The following is a 21,296-nucleotide window of genomic DNA, read 5'->3' on the forward strand; positions in this document are numbered from 1 at the left end:
ATTGCCAATATTTCGGGAAAGTGCTGTACTGGAGTGATGTCTGCAGCTAGAGGCATCACCCCGGTACCGACGTCCATAGCTGACAGTCGGCTGTCTTGTAATGACAACCAATGTGGCTGAGAAGCCGCTCGGCTGTCATTACAAGGATGTCCCCCTCCCGCCGCTTTCCGCGGCTCGCCGGTGGGACGGGAGACCCAGGCATCCTACCTGCATGGCCACCGAAGAGAAGACCCGATCAAAGCCGCATTCAGCTCTGATCGGGTCTCCTTGTAAAAACCCGGAAGTGATGTCATGACTTTGCAGTGCGAACTGTCAGTTTAGACATGAATCGGATCGCATAGGTGTGAACACACTAATGCGATCCAATTCTGGTGCGGACCCAAAAAAGGGTCCTGTGCGAGTTCGGTCTGAATGCAATGCAAATTCAGCCATACAATCTGTATGGCTGAATTTGCATTGCACAGGCATCGCATGTGATTTGCAGAGCAGTGCACTGCAAATCCCATGTGATGTCTGTCATCGCATATGTGTGAACCGACTCTTAGTAAAGAGTCACCTAAATTAAAAATTTGTAAATATTTTCCAATAGGGATTTTCAAAGTGCAAGAACCTTCACCTTCCATTCAGATTTAGGTATGCAATAGACAGACGAGTAAGCAGAGTATTCTGACTGGTTTACTGAATTAAGACAATGTGGGACAAGTATTGCATAACCTATTTTATTAATTTCCTTTCTGCCACAATCTAGACAGATGCCTAGTTTGCCCAATGTTATAGCCCCACTTATACTATACATCTAATCTCATTTCAGATGTAGCCAGGATATTATATATTTTAGTGTAAGATCATACAAAGCTTGATTCACTTACTGTACATCATACATACTGAAGACTTCAAAGAAATTTTCTAGGAGATATAGTAAATATTTGTGCTGCCATTGCTATCCCTCTAATGAAAATGCTAATTGCCTGAATGTCATGCTGATCTTTTGGCTTTAGTATTCTCTGGTTCACCGACCACAAGCATGCCAATAAGGAGCTCTGACTTTTTTTCATTGCCCAATTGTTTTGGACAATCTGACTCAAAAAGCGCCAAAAGGTATGATAGATAAGCTGGCCAAAAATGGATTATAATTTATCTGGTTCAGTAGAACCAACATAGCCATCCTTTTGTGACAAAATTTGATTGTTAGAAAAGTTGGATATGTTGGAAAACCTTTTGTTGATCAGCAGATGCAGCCACATTTCAGTCACACTGTAAGAATACAATGTCTCAGTGGGGTCTTGGAAAAAAAATGTATTGAATAAAAAGGGAGAACTATCATGAGGAACTTATATACTCTGCCACTGTTGACCTTCTACCTAAAATGGTAGTTGCCTAAAGCTGGTCATAGAGGAGTGATTTTCTTTCATTCAACCAGCGGGTCTCTCCCATCATCAAGATCTTGGTGAAAAATTAATGCAACACTGGATGGACATAAATCTTGTGACATTGCAGAAGCTTATCGAAACAATGCCACAGCGAATGCGTGCTGTAATCAAAGCTAAAGGCGGTCCAACGTGTGTGACCTTTTTTTTTGGTGGCGGACTGTTTTTTTTGGCCAGGCAGTGTGTATATATATAACAAAAACATACCTCCCAGCTTTTTGAGATGGGAATGAGGGATACCTATTAGCAAAAGTATAGAGACGTAGGACACCCCCCTGACACACCCCCTTACAGGATAATTCTACAAAAAAATGATTATATAAACCAAAAAATGTTTTTTTCACCCATACTATTCCTTTATACTGACTTTTGGAATTTACAAATGCAACAATTTAGAAAATGGATAAAAGGTTTCGCACCAGTAAACACTTTTTGAAAATTAGAAAGTGCATTTTATATACAACTATATAGATCACACCAAAATGAGGGACAAATGAGGAGGAAAGAGGGACTTTGTTCCAAATCAGGGGCAGTCCCTCGAAATCAGGGACAGTTGGGAAGTATGATATAAAATAAATTCAACAAAAGCCAACCTCTCTAGAACAGACTCTCCCTAGAACAGCCTTTTTCAACCAGGGTGTCCCGGCCCCCTGGGGTGCCTGGAGATTTCTTCAGAGGGTGCCTTGGTAAAATGCCTACAAATTGCCAAAAATTATATACAAGCCAGTGTGTGGGTGAAGCCTGCCTTTTAGTTACACAAAGCCATAGGTTTTTATTGTGCAGCATTACAACCTTCTAGCTGCCAGCATTCTAACGACCAATGGAATCATCAGTTAATAAGTCGCCTGCATAGCATCCTTGTTTTACCCTCCCCTGCCCCTCTCCATCAACGTTGGGGTGACATTAGGTAAAGGATTGAGAAAACTGAGGGAGAAGAGAAACACTGGAATACTAGTCAGTACCAGTTTTCAAAAATGTATTTGCTTTGGAAGAATAAATCACCTCTAACGCTGGGTGTCCTACTTGTGTGTCTGTTGCTGCATAATGTAAAACTAAAAGAATAATTTTTACATTTTAGAATGGGGTGCAGCAAGACTGTTTATAATGTTTAAAAGGTGCCTTGACTGAAAAAAGGTTGAGAAACACTGGTCTAGAACATGTACCGAGTATAAGGCCCCGTTCACACTGGGGGGACACTACTTTGCCGGGCGACCTCATAGGTCGCGGCGCGCTGCTCGCACCACGACCTCGGAGCGGCCGGCACGGACTTCATACCATTGAAGTCTATGCAGGTTGCTCCGGGTCGCCCCAAAGAAGCTCCGGACCCTTTTTCTAAGTCGGAGCGACTTGTGTCACTCCTATTAGAACGGGTCCGCAGCTTCCCTATGGAAGGCGACCTACGGCGACCTGTCAGGCGACCAGGTCCCCTGACAGGTCGCCCCAGTGTGAATGGGGGCTTAGTATCCAACATAAATAAACCAATGCTGCCATTACTTGCCATTCTTCTTCTTCACAATCACAACACTGTTTAGCGTATAAAAGCAGTGAGAAAAGAAGGGTTTGTGCTGCTATAGATCAACCAATCGAGTACTCACTTTCATTTTCCAACCTGCACAATAAAATAGCAGCTGGACTATGACTGGTTACAATGGCAGCACCTACAGACTTTTTTTTTTTATCAGTATTTATAGAAGACCAAGTATTCTTAGGTTTGGCTGACTCAACACAGCATTCAGAAAGGCAATAACAAGTGACTCAGCTTTTCCACAAGGTTCCCCTGTACAGCTGCAATCCACTAGAGCTTGAGGTATCAAAATAAGAACTTCTAGGCTACCTATGTAATTATGTGACTAAAAACTCCACATTGTCCATAGTAAGGCTGGGTTCACACTACTGCGGCTGCAATTTGATCCGATTTTCAGTGCAATTAAGTAGTGCAACCTAATTGCGTTTTGACACGTGTTTGATGTGATTTCCATGCCTCTGTTTGGTTTTGGCCAATGATAAGCTGTGACAAGGGGAAAAAGTACTGAAATCACATTAAAAAAAAAGTCATATTGCATGCAGATGCCCTTTTTGGTATTTCCATTGAAGTCTTTGGGGTCAAAGTTAAGCTGAAGTTGCACCAAAGTGGTAAAGAATCAAAACAGTGCACTGGTGGGGAAACCCAAATACACGGCTGATAAAAATAAACATAAAAAATAATTCCAAAAAGTAAAAATGCTAACATCTTCCCACCCATGGATGTCCCTCCATGTGTACGCATTGGGCACGCTCTGTGACCGATGTGTGCTTTGGACACAGCTGATCATAAATCAGGGTAAAGTGCTAATCACAGCGGCCCTTTACTATGTGATCAGCTGTGTCCAATCACAGCTGTCACAATGTAATCAGCAGCTTGCCGGTTATCAGCTCTCCTTTCCTCACACAGAGACAGAATGTGAGGAAAGAAGAGCTGATCTCTTAGGGCACATTAAATACAGCATTTACACTGATAAACAGGGCACTGATCATCGGTGCCCTGATTATCAGTGCCCATCAATACTGCATATCAGTGCCCATCAGTACTGCCTATCAGTGCTGCCTCCTCAGTTCCTCCTCATCAGTGCAGCCTTATCAGTGTCCATCAGTGCAGCCTCATCAGCTCCCATCAGGGCTGCCTCATCAGCGCTCATCAATGCAGCCCCATCAGTGTCCATCAGTGCAGCCTCATCAGCGCCCATCAGGGCTGCCTCATCAGCGCTCATCAGTGCAGCCCCATCAGTGACCATCAGTGCAGCCTCCTCAACACACATCACTGCAGCCTCATCAGTGCACATCAGTGAAGAAGAAATATTTTCAAAATGTTGTAACAGAAACTGAGAACTTTTGTTTTCTAAATTTTTGCTGTATTCTCATTTATTTAGCACAAAATAAAAACCCCATAGTGGTGATTAAATACCACCAAAAGAAAGCTCTATCTGTCTCAAAAAAAAAAAAAGATAAAACTTTTATTTGGGTACAGTGTTGTGAGAAATTGTCATTAAAGGGTGACAGTGCTGGAAGCTAAAAATTGGTCTAAGCAGGAAGGGGGTGAAAGTGCCCAATATTGAAGTGGTTAAGTAATTCACCCAAGGCCACTTTGGTTGGACAATAGTAACACATAAATCAATCTGTGTATTCAATCCTAGGGGGAACTGAGTGATTACAAAAAGGTTTGAGGAGAGAGTTCATTATTCAAACCATTTTATCCCTATCTCCCTTTCTGTCAGGTAAGGTAATCAGATATATTCCATAAAACCCAAATTTCTAGGTGAGGACTCCTTAAATTCCTTGAAATGCATGGCTATTTGAGAATTATCCTCTTGAGCAAAAATGCTAAAAGATGTGTTCCCCTATCCAGGGACATATTCACTATGGACCAGCATATTCGCTAGAGTTGAAACCTTTCTCCTGATAAGGAACAGCTTAGAAACCAAGGTTTCTTCAATTTTTCTAATCTAACATCAAAATATGTGCTTTTCCAGAAGTGATCCTAATGTGGCCCAATGGGTGGCACTTACACCTATATTTCTGGGCTAAACTTTATTTTTGGCCAGGATATCAGACCTAGCCTTGACCAATGCTGGGGACCAAACTGGGATAGCCTCAAGCTCTAAATCTATGCTTTAAGGCTTTATTTTCATGAGGGCAATCCTGTATGTCCAAACAGTTCCTGCGAGCCATTAGGGGATACCCCTAATGAGTGGCTAGGGATGATGGCTGGTGGCACTGAGGAGGGTGTTCCCTGCAGTTGGTTTATGGAAAGTCAATGTTTTTACATTTACTGTATTACAAAAACCAAACCAATGGGTTAAACCTGCTAGCCTGACACATCAGTGTAATACCATCCAGCAGCCACGTACCCACATGCACAGCCAATGATGCAGTTTCACTCACATATATAGCAGTCTGAGTCTGTATTACTGGTGCGATTACCATCTACTTGCCAACCTGACGATATAAGAGGAGAGTTCTGAGACTAGCTGACACAGTGCCCATGATTTCGGAAATATATTATCAAAGTGCCTACCTATTGGAGAGTCTGGCTAAACCATTGGCTTACTTCTTGACCCTATCTGCATTCAGTTGGATAATACTGTAATTGGAGTATCTCTCCTTGGACACATATCAATGGCTGAAAGATCTCATCTTTGAAGTTGTAATCCTTTCTAATGCATGAGCCCAGGGATCTCTATAGCCCTGTACACACGTACTGATCATCGGCCTAACGATCGGCCGTCTTTTGTCCAGGGCTGTCGTGTCTGTTGAAAACTGCAAAAGACTGCACACAAATTTTGTCGGCCAACAACAGCCGACTGCAGAAGTGATGTCATGTGATGGTTAACTTTCCTTATCTTTTTTCTTTTCAGAGCATGTCCAGTCTTGCTAATCTGCTGTCTGTCGGCCGAATTCTGTACTGACTGGCGAACAATCGGTTGTTCTGGTGTTGGCCAACAAAAATTTTAATGCCTGCACACCCGATTCTGTTCGGCCGAAAATGTGCTGTCGGCTGTCGGAAGCATCATACTAACAAGCCTACAATCGGCCGATCGGTCGTCGGCTGAATATTTATGGCCGACAATCGGTACGTGTGTACGGGGCTTTAGTGGATATATGCTACAACACTGTGCTCATACAATTCAAGCATCAGAACTGGTTACACGTGTCATATGCCTATGGTCACCATTGCTTGCGGTAAATGTATATTTGTATAGGTGTATTGGGCTTTTACCAAATAGCACTAACTTTCCAAAGAGCTTAGTGATGTGGCGAAGACTCAGTTTTAAAGAATACCCAATGAGGTGCAAGGAAGATTAAAAAAACAAACTGGATTTTTGCTTGCACATGGTTGGATGATGAAAATCGACAGAGCTTCACCACATACAGTGGGGTGTCCAAACTTTTGACCTTCCTGGGCCACATTGGAAGAACAGGAATTGTCTTGGGCCGCATTTTCTCAGGCACGGCAGCCCATTAATTTGAAAGGTTGGGGGAGATAAAGGGGAGCAACTGAGATCTGGGGGCACAACCCACCTCAACACCACCTCTCCCCCTACATTCAGTCAAGTGCCATTTACCTGCCTAGCTCTGTGTAGAATCCCTGCTTAAGCTGTTGCCAATGCTTTTACAAAAACTGCACCCCCTGGCAACCCTTTAGCTGTGCTCATTCCTGCCTTCTCTGTGCTGCTGCTGATTCTATGCAAATAGATATACGTGGCATCCCCTGCATCCCTCTATACGTGCTCTCTGCTGTGGCTTCTCTTCTTGCATGGGGTTCTTCCAGACACGCTCTGGGCCGCATGCTAAACTCTCGTGGGCTGCCGGTTGGACACCCCTGACACACACTAAGCTCTGGGTAACATGAGTGAAACTGCACAGTGGATTTGCCTTTCGTAAATCAACCCCAATGTCAATGTCTGCAAGTATAAACTAAACACAGCTTAGCATATCATCAGCTTTCAACCACAATAATATGCCACAGTTTCATTTATTTCCAGTTGTCAAATTATTACAATAATCCTTCACAAATGCCCTTCTCCTGTCACTGCAGTGGTTTGATAAATTAGTGTTTTTCAACCTTTTTTCAGTCAAGTCACCCTTTAAAATTCTGCACAAGCTTGAGGCACCCCATTCTAAAATATAAAACACTAAACTAATAGTTTTACATATTGCAGAAGTATCCACACACGTAGGACATAAGGACACACAACGTTGGAGGCGATTTATTCCTCCATCTTTGCATATTGGTACTGACTACTATTTCAAACTTTCTCTTGTCGCTCAATTTCTTCCTCTCACTCAGCTAATACAAACCCAGTGCTGACTGAGAGCAGCAGGAAAGGGCAAACAAGGACGCCATCATGCGACCAAGTCCTCATTATCAACCTATGGCGTCATCAGTTGTTAGGATGCTAACAGCTGGCCCGCATGGTGCGAAAGCCTGTGGCTTTGTGTAAAAGGCAGACTTGATCCACCCACTAGTTTGTTGACAATTTTGGGGCAGTTTTAGGCACCTCTAAAGAACCCAGATGGCACCCTTAGGGTGCCGTGGAACCCTGGTAAAAAAGGCTGGCATAATGCAACACAAGAAATTGATGTTGCCTCTTGATAGGCATTGCCTTACCCAGAATGTGGTGCCTCTCCTGCAGAAAGGAATTTCTTTATTTTCGACCTTGTACATTTTCCCCCAGAATCTTTTAGACAATTGGGAGCAATTTTTAGGTAATTTGCCAAGGCACCTCTGAAGAACCAAGAAGGCACCCTGGTTGAAAAAGGCTGTTATAAATTAACAAAATTTGATTTTCTGGTTGCTAAAACAAGGAGGAAAAAAAACCCTTGGGCAGCAAAATTTATGTATTTAAAGCTGCTGGAAAACTTCAAAACTGCCCTCAAAATTGACAAATCTATGCCTACCAAAACAACTGAAATTGTAGGATCCATGGTTGTCCGTAATGGCTGAACCCAGAAAATGACTTCACCCACCAAGAAGCTGAAATGTTATGCTGTATGTTAATGATGGTGACTGAACCAAAGTCTTGAAAAACATTGAAGTTTTAGGGGCACATGTGATTCCCTATATCTTCAGATATTTCCTGAAGACTCCAAAGGCAAGAATTCCCTGTAGTGGCTAATAAAGGTCTCATCCTCTTGCAGATGAACTCTGCAATCATGCCTTTCTGCACAATGGAGAATCCATTGGGAAATAAAGATGCAGGTAGAAGGTTTTATAAAGGCTGTGGCAACTTGGTGTAACAGAGTTTTCTACCACTGTACCTGAGTGCCAGCTTCCAGATAAATTAACTTGTGAGCTAGCGCAAAACTTAAATATCATCAGCTGTAGGTGGAATATAAAGTAACTCTTTCATTTGTCAATATTTATAAAAAAGGGAATTTATAAACATCCCACTGGTATATAAGCAGTCAACAGACAGCTTTGCTCAAGTCCATGTCCAGAGATCAAGTTATTGCCCCATTTGGCATTGCCATCTTCCCTTTTTTCCCAGCATAGATAAAGTGAAGCCAGGCTGTCAATCTCTGCATGCGAGACACCTCCGATTTTCTGGTGACAGTGGTTAGAGTTGGAGATGGGGTTTAGCTGTTAATTTTGTACAAAAGTAGATTAACATACAATGCTGTCGCACTGCTGCACATAGATAATCCTAAACAATGTGCTAAGAAAAAACATGGTTTTTAGTTTTCTTTGCACTTAGGTATTCATTGTCAAAAAAAGTTGTTTTAGGGGAGTAGAGGAGGAGAAGGCGAACAGAAAAACATTTGCTCAGGTGCAAAAAATGCATTTGATCGCTTGTGCTCCATGCTTACAGGAACTTCTATTAAAGTCTATGGGGCCAAAAACACAGGACACAGCTCCAAAAAAGCTCATGTGCCTTCTCGAGCTTTGAACTTCAAGCGAAAAGAATAGGATTCTTGATGATGAATGTGTTGCTCAGGCGCAGTAGCTCATTTAAGATCCCTGCACCTTTTTAAAATTGCAGCCACAGGGAAATCACATGGTGCTTTTTGCTGTGTTTTCAGATGCGTGGCGGTGCCAATAAAAATAATGGCAGCCCTGCATGCCTGCTAAATAGCAGCATGGTTTGCATGCAGATGCATGTGAGTTACACTCATTCTTGGACCCGCATATATATATGAACCGTAGCTTAAAGCTGGTAATACACAGTTTGAACCTTGGCCTGTTCCTGCTGAATTCAAACTGGCCACTGGATGTGTGGTATAAACTGTACAAAGCTGAGGCTACATACGGCATACTGCACTATGTTGGTTGGAGCCGAGACTTCCTGTCTCATACCCGGAACACAAGAGAGTATAGCCCCGTACACACGAGAAGACGACCGATCTGCAGATTTTCGGCTTGTTAGCATGGTGCTTCCGACAACCGACTCCAACTTTTCGGCCGAAAAAATCCTGGTAAACAGTCTATATAATTTTTGTCGACCATCAAAACACGTCCGATTTCCACCTCATTAGTACAGATTTCGATGGGGAAAAATCTTATGAGCAAGACTAAGCATGCTCAGAGATGAAAGAACACATAGAAAGCAATCCAACACATGACATCACTTCTGAAGTAGAATTCTGTCGTGCAGGAAAATTCGTGCGCAGTCTAGAGCACATTCCAACCAACAGACACCACTCTGGACAAAAGACGGACGACCGGTCGGCGGAAATTCGTTGCGTGTGTACGAGGCTTATATCTGATCGGTGCTCAGCAATTCAGAGAAGCTTCCCCTGATTGCCTGAGTCAGAGGTTGTGACATCATCAGCCTGCCAGTCAGAGGAAGCTTTGTATTTATTGCTAGAATACATTGCTTTCTCTGAATGGCTGAGCGCCGATCAGATAGACTCCCCTGTGTTCCTGGGTGGAAGACATGAAGTATGGGCTCGAACCCGGAACACACTGCAGTATGCTGTATGTAGCCTCAGCTACATAAAGTTTATACAGCACCTCCAGCGGCCCCAGATGTTAATGAAGGACATAGTCTGTTGAGGCCAAGCTGGCCCAAATGAAATATGTAAAGCAGCCTTTCTTAACAGAGGAACCCCTTAAAAAAACTTTCTGGTCTCAGGGAACCCCTGAAAATCACTATGTCTACAATAGAGATATGCCGGTTTTCGGTAATTCGATATATCGCGGTATTGCATACCCACGGTATTGTTATTGTGGCATTTTTAAAATACAGAGTTTATCTGCTCCTCAAGTCTGACTTTTGAATTGATACATTTCAGTGAGCTGGATGACTCATTCACTCACTCAATAGAAACAGCTCTGGTAATATGATCCTAGAGTGAGAGACTTGGCTCCTCCCTGTAACCAATCAGACGGCTCCCAGCACACACCCACATGCTTCTTCCAGGGCTCAGACACAGACAGAAACTGCCTAATACAAGCAAGTTTCTGCAGATAGAATTAGATAGATAGATCTAGATAGAGATATACACACACACAAACATACATACATGGGCATAGCAGCATATTATATATATATATAATATACACACACACCAGTACACATTACATTATTATATAGCCATCAAGCAGTGTCTGGCCTACCTGGTGATGACTGGTCCTGGCACTCTGATCCGATGGCCTGGTCATTAAGGGGGCAAATCCTTGCGGTCCAGAAGTGGTTAAACCTACAGGAGGACCGGTGTTTTTATTTATAAATTACTTTACTATTGCTTTAGGCCTGGTTCACATGTATGCGGGTTGGCGGCCCACATTTGCACAGGCCTAGCAGACCATTGATTTGAATGGGCTTGAGCTGTTATGCCTGCGTTTTCGGCTGAAAAAAGGTGCATGCAGAATTTTAAAAAAATGCAGTGGCAATGAAATCCATCCTCTTTTTGCACCATGCGACTTACTTGTAGTTGCTGCACACGCAAACTGTGTTTTTAAATGCTGGGCCCATGTATATAAAAAACGCAGAAAGCTTGCCAGAGCAGGAACTGCAGGTTAGTCGCATGGTGCAAAAACAGGATGGATTTCAAGGCCACTGAATTTTAAAAAAATGCTGCATGCACCTTTTTTCTGCGGAAAATGAGGGCATAGCAGCCCGTTCAAATCAATGGGCTGCTATGCCTGTGCAAATGTGGGCCGCCAACCCGCATACATGCGAACCGCCAACCCGCATACATGTGAACCAGGCTAGTCTACAACTCATGATACATTAGTGTGATGGTCAGTGGGAAGAATGATCCGTACACATGTGGTCATTGGGAATAATTCCCCTCTTACAGATAGCTAAAAAGATCAATGGCGTCAGTGTGAACTTATCTGAGAGGCAGAAACTGCTCATTGCTCAAGGAACCCCTAGCTACCTCTGGAGGAACCCTGATTGAGAAACCCTGATACAAAGTATATCAAAAGCTAGAGTTCAGCTTTAAGCCCAAAACACAGGGATATTGGTCAATCTTCACTTCTTAATGCAAATTTAAAGCGGAGTTCCACCCTGGGAAAGTTTTGTTTAATAAAAAAACCCCAGGACATTTAGGGCTAGTGCATTCCACAATGGATAGCCTCTGATCTGTCCCGGGTTGCACTTACCTTTTAGAAGAAATACTTACCTTGAAAATGTATTGTCCAGCGCTGCCATCTCAGGTGTGGGCAGCTTGAAGCCAGCGCGATCCTCTTCTGTGTCCTCTTCCGTCTTCTTCGGTCCCACGATGCACTGCACCGGCCCTGCCGTCACTTCCGGTGCCGCAGCGCCATCCCTGCACAGCTTCTGGGCATGCCCAGAAGCTGTTTAGCAAGGTATGATGGCGCCTGCACCGGAACTGACGTCGGGGCCGGTGCAGGCGCATTGATTCCTGGGAGCGATGACGTTCAGCTCCCAGGAATCATTGCAAAGCCAGGAAGTGACGAATCGCCGTGGCCGCCAAGGGGAGGAAGAGGAAGTTAGGTGAGTATATTTTCTTCTAAACAAGGTAAGTAAAAAAAAATAAAAAATTGCGATTATCTATTTGTTTTTCAGGTGACCCGGAGCAAAAAGATGGAGGTAAGTATAATTTTAGGGTGGAACTCCGCTTTAAGGAGCAATAGCTTCAGCTTCAGCAAGCATTTATATACACTTTTAACAAATTCTCACAGTTTTTTTTTTTAAGCTCATATGCAGCCCCTAAAGATCTAGCCCATTTGTGCTAAATACAGATATTATTGGAAGAGCTAGATGTAGTTTTTAACATGCTTTTAGCAGACTTTTTATCACTGCCACCACCAGAATCCTACCTAAGGCCCTGTTCACACCTGAGCTTTTTTCAGCTCGTAAAACGCTCATCTCTGAAGTTCCAAAACACCCAACAAGCAAAATCCCATTCATTTCAATGGCCCCTGTTTACAGGGGCCATTGAACCACTGTGCGATCCGATTCTGATGCGGCTCAAAAAAAGCCTCATGTGCGAGTTTGCTGCGGATGCGCTGCGAATTCAGCCATACAAAGTGTATGGCTGAACTCGCTTCCGCACATGAGATCGCATGTAATGAAGGAGCAGTGCGCTCCGAATTACATGCGATCTCGCAAACCGCACTAGTGTGAACCAGCACTGAAGTTGAATTTTGTCGTACGAGAATTTTGTTATGAAAGTAACCTCTTCACTTTCCATACGAGACTAGCATGCAACAAAAAACTAAAGAAAATGTGTCCGATAATCTGATCGTGTGTACGAGGCTTTAGCATGTGTGTGCAAAGGGAGAAGGACTTTTTTTGTCCTCTGCCGTAAGCAGCTTCTAATTGCGCTGATGTGCTTTAATGTACATGTATGCTTCTTAAACGGTAACTCTACTTTTGTTGAGAAAAAAATATTCCCCTCTGGGTGATCTATGTACATTGCAAGGACTCTAATGGCACTTTTCCACTGCAAGTACCGGCTCGGCTCCACTCGGCACTGCTTGGCCCAGCTGGGCTCAGTTTGCTTTTCCACTGTGTGGTACGAGTCGGCACCTTTCAGCACTGTTTAGGCTCTACTCAGCTCGGTTTGCTTTTCCACTGTTGTAGTACTTAGTAGTAAGTGGGTGGGATTACAACGATTCTCTGACCAATCAGTGGCTAGTAGTGACAAACAATCAATGCTGCATGCAAAGGATTGGGGGATATGGTATCGGTACGGCCTGCTTGGAACCCCAACCGAGGTGGTACTGTTTAAGCGAGCCATACTGAGGCCGTACCATGTAGTGGAAAAGTGCCGCTGTACCAAACCGTTCTAACCCGTACCATGCGGTACCATGCAGTGGAAAAGCGCCAATCCGAGCCAAACCGATCTGTACCATGCAGTGGAAAAGCGCAATAACAAACTTTGTTGGAGATTCCTACCTTTTGTTATTTTGAAGAAATCCCTGTGTTTTGTCTATGTCCATGTGGAAAGTGAATCTAATGGGAGTGGTTTCAAAACTATCAATCAGCCGTGCACCTGCAGAGATCTATGGATGAGGAAATTTGCAGGGTCTGCATCCCTTTTTTTTTTAAACATTTTATTGGTTATTAAAACAAACAACATACAACAACAATTAGTGCATAAGGTCCAAAAAACGCAAGGGTCTGCATCCCTTTAGACGTGATTTCCTATTAGGAGTATCTCACCACAAATTACATTTTTGTTGCAGGGGATGCCTGAAATCTGACTTGTATCTTAGTGCAGACTTCTGGGAAAATTATTGAGCAAATTACACAAGCCAATTCGGTGAGCCAATCACACAAGCAGGAAATTATGTTTTTGGGGGGGCGTTCTGTACACATTCTGTGTACAGACCACCTCCAGATAGCCATCTTGCATTGCATTTTACAGAACATTACAGCACAGAAAAAGGAAAGGTAATTTTTCATTACATTCATATACAATATGACTTGTGTTGTAATTGTATAACTATATTATTTTTTTTTTTCATTTGCTATTTTTTCCACGAAAGTGCAGTTACGAGTTAAGTGTTGCATACACAAGCCCTCGTTCACATTGGAGTGAATTGTCATGTGATTTGAGAGGTTAAATCGCATGACAAGTCGCAGTCTATTGCGGGGATGGTACTATTCCAATCAGTGCAACACTGACTTTGCAGCGCCACACCGATTTGTAAAAGTAGCTCCTCCACTACTTTAGCCGATTTCAGGTGCGACTTCAATAGACATCTGTGCATAAAGTTGTACAGATATCTTTCAAGTAGCACCTAAAATCGCATTGTTACTTTGAAATCGTGCTATTTAATGTGAAGTAGCACGATTTGAAAGTAGCATCAATGTGAACCAGGGCTAAATGCTAGGATATGTATTTCACGCAAAACCATATGATCAAAAATAGAGATTTGCATCCATGTTTATTGCAGGCAAGCTGCATAAAAAAATGAGACTGCTCAACCACATCCACTGACCATTTCCTAATGGTACTTTCATTTTGGTACACAGCACAACAGAGAACATACAGTGCAAAATGTAATGTCCCCCTATTAACCGCTTGCCGACTGCGCACAGTATATTTACTGCGGCAGTCAGCCCCGGCCAGGCAGAGTGACGTAGATCTACGTCGCTCGCCTGGGACCGGCTTTTGAGCCAGTAGCGGGCAAGTGCACGCCCGCCCCGGCTCGTTCACAGAGGAGTCCGCGCGTGTGACCGGCGGACCCGATGTCCGCCGGTCACACTACGATCGTCGGTAGAGCAGGAGAAAGGCAGGCGGCTTATGTAAACAAGCCGCCTGTCATTCTCTCCTGTGTAAAAATGGAGATCAGACGGTTCTACTATGTAGAACCGTTGATCTCTGTTTTTACAGTAGTAGCCATGTCCCACTACAGTTAGAAACACGCCCCTAGGACACACTTAACCCCTCCCTCTCCAATACAGTTAACCCCTTCCCTGCCAGTGTCATTTTTACAGTAACAGTGCATATGTATAGCACTGATTACTGCAGTAATGTCACTGGTAACCCCAAAAGTGTCAAAAATGTCAGTCAAGGGTCCGATCTGTCCGCCGCAATGTCGCAGTACCGCAAAAAAAATAAAAAATCGCAGATCGCCGCCATTACTCGTTAAAAAAAAAAACACCAAAAATGACAAAAATCTTTCCCTTTGTTAGTAAACGCGATACTTTTTGCGCAAACCAATCAAAATACGCTTTTTGCGATTTTTTTTACCAAACATATGTAGCATAAAACAAATTGGGCTAAAATGTTAAAACATTTTGATTTTTACATTTTTTTGGGGGGGAATTTCATATAAAAAAAGTGAAAAATATTGTTATTTTTGCAAAATTTACGCTCTTTTTTTTGTTTATAGCGCATGATCAAAAAAATCGCACAGGTGATCAAATACCACCAAAAGAAAGCTCTGTTTGTGGGGAAAAAAAGGACGTGAAATTCGTTTAGGTACAGCGTCGCACGACCGCGCAATTGTCCGTTAAAGTCACGCAGTAAAAAAATCGCAAAAAAAACCCCTGGTCAGGGAGAGGGTAAAATCTTCCGGGGCTTAAGTGGTTAAACAGATGAGTGCTCAAACTTCTCATGTATCTGGCTTATTTAAAAAAAAAAAAAAAAAAACTGTACAAGGACCAGCGGTGCTATGCAAGGTGCAGTAACCCATAACAACCAATCACATTTCAGCTTACTCCTGAACGAGGAATTGACAGCTTGCTATGGGTTACTGCACATAACACTTTGCTTGACTGAACAAACCTCGTACAAATCAATGACAGCAAACCTTGCTGGCAGAGATCTGGTATAAAATATTGAAAAATATCATTTATTTACAAAAAGGAAGTCAATAGTACTGTTACTTTTTAATTTTTAAACATCTATGCATAAACCTACAGGTCACAAAAAAAATATTTACTCCAGTGCATATTACTACTGTGCTAAAAATACCAAACTGCAATCCTGTTGTTAGGCCTTGTGACACAGACAGCACAGGAAAATCCCACTTGCTACAGTTTTCTAGGGCCTGACTGCACAGCATGTTCTGCTAGTGCATGGGAAATACCAATGCTGCAAGGATGTCCATGTCCACCCCTCTATGTCTGGGTCCTTGCCACCTTTACCAAGATTAAACAAAACTCAGATAAAACCAATGCCCAAGGGCAGATTGAGATTAAATGGATTAAAATAAAATCTGAATTCTACAGATAATGTTCTGGAAGAGATAATTACAGCCCCCGGTACAAATCCCATCCTCTATACACACAGCTCTGCTCTAGAAACCATTTACACACATTATATATATATATATATATATATATATATATATATATATATATATATATATATATATATATATATATTTTTTTTTTTTTTCCAAAAAGGTTTTTATTGAATTTTTTTTTTTTTTTTTAGTTGTATGATGCAGCTAACATAGAGAGTTGGCAATGTACCACCTACATGGTAGCACAGTAAGTAACTGTCTGACCTACATTATTCATACATGTCATCACACAGGATAATACATAGGTATTTGAAAAAGTAGAAGCTCAAATCATACACCCACAAGTTTCTCTAACTGGAAGCTGGCTAGAAGATGTACTATGTGTATTTTTACCAGTATTGAGATATGTCAATCAAATAAAAGGATCAGAGCTCGCTATAACTGCCACACGTACGCATTACCCAATTTAATCATAAGCAGGCATCGGCAACTAGTCAGGTTGTATATAAAAAGGGTTAATGCCCGGTCAACATTTCAAACAGTGCAGTAAAGTGAGTGCACGTTCCAGTGCATGTGTTAGATATAGTCAAACATTCCAGCTGATTAGGAGTTAATTCATATTCCCATGAACAAGCAAGCCTGTTCTAAGGACACTCTAGTGAAGGGTTAACCTGACACATAGTGACAAAAAGACAGTTCATGTGGTCCTCCCAGTAACAGCCATCTCCAATGGATCACCCTAAAACAGCAGGTTAACCTTTAACTAGGACACCATTTAAAGGGTTAATTTACAATTTCCATGAACAGCTAGGTAAACTCAATTATAAGGATGCCCTAGTGAAGGGTTAACCTAACCAGTGTAACACAGATGCCCAGTGGACAAGTTTGGCAGTTCTCCAGGGATCACCCCCCAAAAGAGGGGGATGAACTGTTAGCTAGGACACAGTTTAAAGGGTTAATTCATGAAGAGCTGAACAAACTCAATCCTATGGACACTGTAGTGAAAGGTTAACATAGGGGGAAATTTAGTAAAACATGAGCACACAGAATCTAGTGCAGCTGTGCACAGTAACCAATCAGCTTCTAACTTTGGCTTGTTCAATTGAGATTTGTCAATAAAACCTGGAAGCTGATTGGTTACTATGCACAGCTGCCCCAGTTTTAGTAAATCTCCCCTATGGTGACCAATGGATAATTCTGCTGGAGTTCATATGGTCCTTCCTAGTAGCACCCAGGGCTCACCTTAATACAGGGGATTGCCCATTAACTAGGGCACCGTTTAAAGGAATAATTCATAAACAACTGAGCAAACTCAGTTGTAATGACACTCTAGTAAAGGGTTAACATGTTGACCATAGACAGTTCTGCAGGAGTTCATATGGCCCCCCATTTCCCGGCAGCACCCCGGGATCCCCCTAACTAGGACACAGTTTATAGGGTTGATTCACATTGTCCATGAACAGCTGAGTAAGCCCAGTTTTAAGGATGCTCCAGGGAAGGGTTAATCTGGCAGATATGACCAATGGGCAGCTGTGCAGGAGTTCAGTGGGCTTCCCTCTCCCCCGTACCAGGGATCCCCCACAGGGAGTTGATCATTAGCTAGGAGGCATTCTAATGCTGGCTTTACACTATACAAAAAATCGTTCAAACTCATTTTTGAAAAACGAACACTCGGCCATGAGAGCAAACGATCGTGCCATCATGTAATGACCAATAAATCGTTTAATAGACATAAATGAATCCCTTTTTGTTCCTTTTTTCACATATACCTAGTGCAAACAGTTTGGACGAGAAACACATTACCTTTCAATTTATCATTCGTTCGGCAGAAAATTCCCGAACCTGTCCTTCGTTTTTTCGGCTCAAAAATGTCACAACCAATTACCGATTTGTGCCCATTAACTGGCCGAAAAACAAAGGAACTGTCCAAATGACCGAATTCCGGACGATTTTACGTATAGTGTATAGCAAGCATTAGATCAATTCACATCCATGAACAACGGAATAAGCCCAGCACTAGGGGTGCTCTAGTAAAGGGTTAACCTAATACATATGATCGATAGACAGATCTGCAGGAGTTCATTGGCTTCCCTTTCCCTTGTAAAATCCATGTCAGGAGGATCATCCTGAAACCAGGGTTCATCAAAACCTAAGTGGCATTTTTCAGTCGCCGGCACTTTCCCTGGCGCCCAGCAGCCCCCGGTGTTGGTTGCAATGGCCGCAGCCAGGACAGAGTTAATCCAGGCTGACTCTCACATTAGGATGTGTGCATTGCACACCGCCCAGGGTTGTACTAATTAAATCAGTAACGCTAGATATGAAGGGAAAGACCTCATTAACCCTTTGCTGCAACACAGGGGGTGATCTGGTCCTATCATGTAGCACCCTCTGAGCTCAGCACCGGCTCTGAAAGGGTTAATATAAACTGAGAGGGGAACCCCACTTTGCAGGGGTATTGCCATTCACACAGAGATCTCCCTATCTCACCTGGATAAGCCTGGGGAGGATATATATATACATAAAAATATTGGTTATATAGGGGGATATATAGGGAGTACAGGGGGATCATACCAGACAAGGTACCTATAGGGGGGAGTACAGGGGGATCATACCAGGCAAGGTACCTATGGGGATCATACCAGGCAAGGTACCTATGGGGATCATACCAGGCAAGGTACCTATAGGGGGAGTACAGGGGGATCATACCAGGCAAGGTACCTATGGGGATCATACCAGACAAGGTACCTATAGGGGGAGTACAGGGGGATCATACCAGACAAGGTACCTATAGAGGGAGTACAGGGGGATCATACCAGACAAGGTACCTATAGAGGGAGTACAGGGGGATCATACCAGACAAGGTACCTATAGAGGGAGTACAGGGGGATCATACCAGACACGGTACCTATAGAGGGCGTACAGGGGGATCATACCAGACAAGGTACCTATAGAGGGCTTACAGGGGGATTATACCAGACAAGGTACCTATGGGGATCATAACAGGTAAGGTACCTATAGGGGGAGTACAGAGGGATCATACCAGGTAAGGTACCTATAGGGGGAGTACAGTGGGATCATATCAAACAAGGTACCTATAGGGGGAGTACAGTGGGATCATATCAAACAAGGTACCTATAGGGGGAGTACAGTTGGATCATACCAGACAAGGTACCTATAGGGGGAGTACAGGGGGATCATACCAGACAAGGTACCTATGGAGATCATAACAGGTAAGGTACCTATAGGGGGAGTACAGAGGGATCATACCAGGTAAGGTACCTATAGGGGGAGTACAGTGGGATCATATCAAACAAGGTACCTATAGGGGGAGTACAGTTGGATCATACCAGACAAGGTACCTATAGGGGGATCATATCAGACAAGGTACCTATAGGGGGAGTACAGGGGTATCATACCAGACAAGGTACCTATAGGGGGAGTACAGAGGGATCATACCAGACAAGGTACCTATAGGGGGGAGTGCACTGGGATCATATCAGACAAGGTACGTATACAGAGGAGGGAGTAGAGGGGATTCATTCCATATATTGTACGCATAGTGGGGAATATATATATATATATATATATATATATATATATATATATATATATGCTGTACAGGAGTATTATGCCATGGCCGGTATACACATGGTGGGGATATATAGAGGAAGCACAGGGGGATCATGTCAGAGTGTAGGTATAGAGGGGGGATAGATAGGAGTACACAGGGGGGTGATGCCAGAGATGGTAGGTATAGTGGGGGGGTGTATAGTGACTGCACAGGTGGGATCATGCCATAGACAGCCTGTATAGTGGGAATGTATAGAGGCAGCACAGGGAGATCTGCTGTAATGCTGTGCTCCCACCAAGCAATGTATAGTGACAGCACAGGGGGGTGATGCCATAGATGGTATGTATAGGGGGGGGCATAGAGGCAGCACAGGAAGATCTGCTGTAATGCTGTGCTCCCACCATGCAATGTATAGTGACAGCAGGGGGGGGGGTTGATGCCATAGATGGTACGCATAGTAGGGTATGTATAGTGACAGCACAGGGTGATCATGCCACAGATGGTATGTATAGGGAGGGGGGGGGGGGGTGTATAGAGGCAGCACAGGGAGATCTGCTGTAATTCTGGGCTTCAACCAAGCAATGTATAGTGACAGCACAGGGATGATCATGCCACAGATGGTAGGCATAGTGGGGGATGTATAGTGGCAGCACAGGAGGGATCATGCCATAGACAGCCCGTATAATGGGGGATGTATAGAGGCAGCACAGGGAGATCTGCTGTAATGCTGTATTCCCATCAATCAATGTATAGTGACAGCACAGGGGGGTGATGCCATAGATGGTACGTATAATGGGGGGTGTATAGTGACAGCACAGGGGTGATCATGCCATATAATGGGGGGGGGGTGTATAGAGGCAGCACAGGGGGGTCAGCTGTAATGCTGAGCTCCAACCAAGCAATTACCGAGGCAGCACAGGGGACAGAGGGATCTGCTGTAATGCTGAGCTCCAAGCAGACACACACAGTCCAGGCTCCAGCATATGTGTAGATTTGGCACTTACCCCTGGTGCAATCCCGGCTTGGCTGCTCCTCTTCTGGGGGCTCTCTTCCCAATTCGGATTCTCAGGGTTTTTGCCTAGCGCCCATTGCATCTCCTGGTTAATCAGTGCCTGTGTAGGGGGAGGGATCCTTTGCATGTCACTCCAAATTGCCTTACTTGCTAAAAATTCTCTCTTCTCTCTTTTGCAGCTGTCAGGGGAAGCAGGGCAGTGCATCTGAAGACACAAAATAGGAGGAAGAGGAGCTGCTGATGTAAATCCAATCCCATGCAGTATGTGTGGACAGGCTGAGGAGGGGAAGGAGGAACACGTCTGTGCTCATCCTTTCATTTCAGGCTCATTGCAAACTACACACAGATAATAAGCAAAGTCTTTACTGTTGCAAAATATCAGCAGCCATGTTATGCAGACTTCCACTGGGGGAGCATCGAACAATTTATTTTTTTACATGCTCTGTATAAGAGATCATTGAGGGAGTGTGTCTAAAGAATCACTGCAACTTTTCTATGGCAAGATACATCACTTCTGTACACTGTGCAAATAATATCAGCGATTCTGGCCAAGTGCCCACTGATTGTCAGATTTCACAATGTAACAGAAACATTTTACTTCCGTTGTCAGGTGATGCTGGCAGCTTGAATCAC

The 21,296-nt window shown here is 43.5% G+C and overlaps 1 protein-coding gene across 4 annotated transcripts in view; it reads right to left on the bottom strand.

Annotated features, from left to right (window-relative positions):
• Positions 1–20,983, bottom strand: part of SLC8A3 (solute carrier family 8 member A3) — a 523,260-nt gene extending 502,277 nt beyond the window's left edge. For 2 of the 4 annotated variants that reach the window (XM_082242599.1, XM_082242597.1), the window contains exon 1: positions 20,656–20,844. The gene's annotated coding sequence lies outside the window, so the exon portion shown is untranslated. Of the gene's footprint in view, positions 1–20,655 lie in introns of all 4 variants that reach the window. The other 2 variants (XM_082242600.1, XM_082242598.1) reach the window with 2 other exon arrangements.
• Positions 20,984–21,296: the final 313 nt, after the last annotated feature.

This window comes from Pelophylax lessonae (genome assembly GCF_965119305.1).
Source record: "Pelophylax lessonae genome assembly, chromosome: 13".
Taxonomy (NCBI): domain Eukaryota; kingdom Metazoa; phylum Chordata; class Amphibia; order Anura; family Ranidae; genus Pelophylax; species Pelophylax lessonae.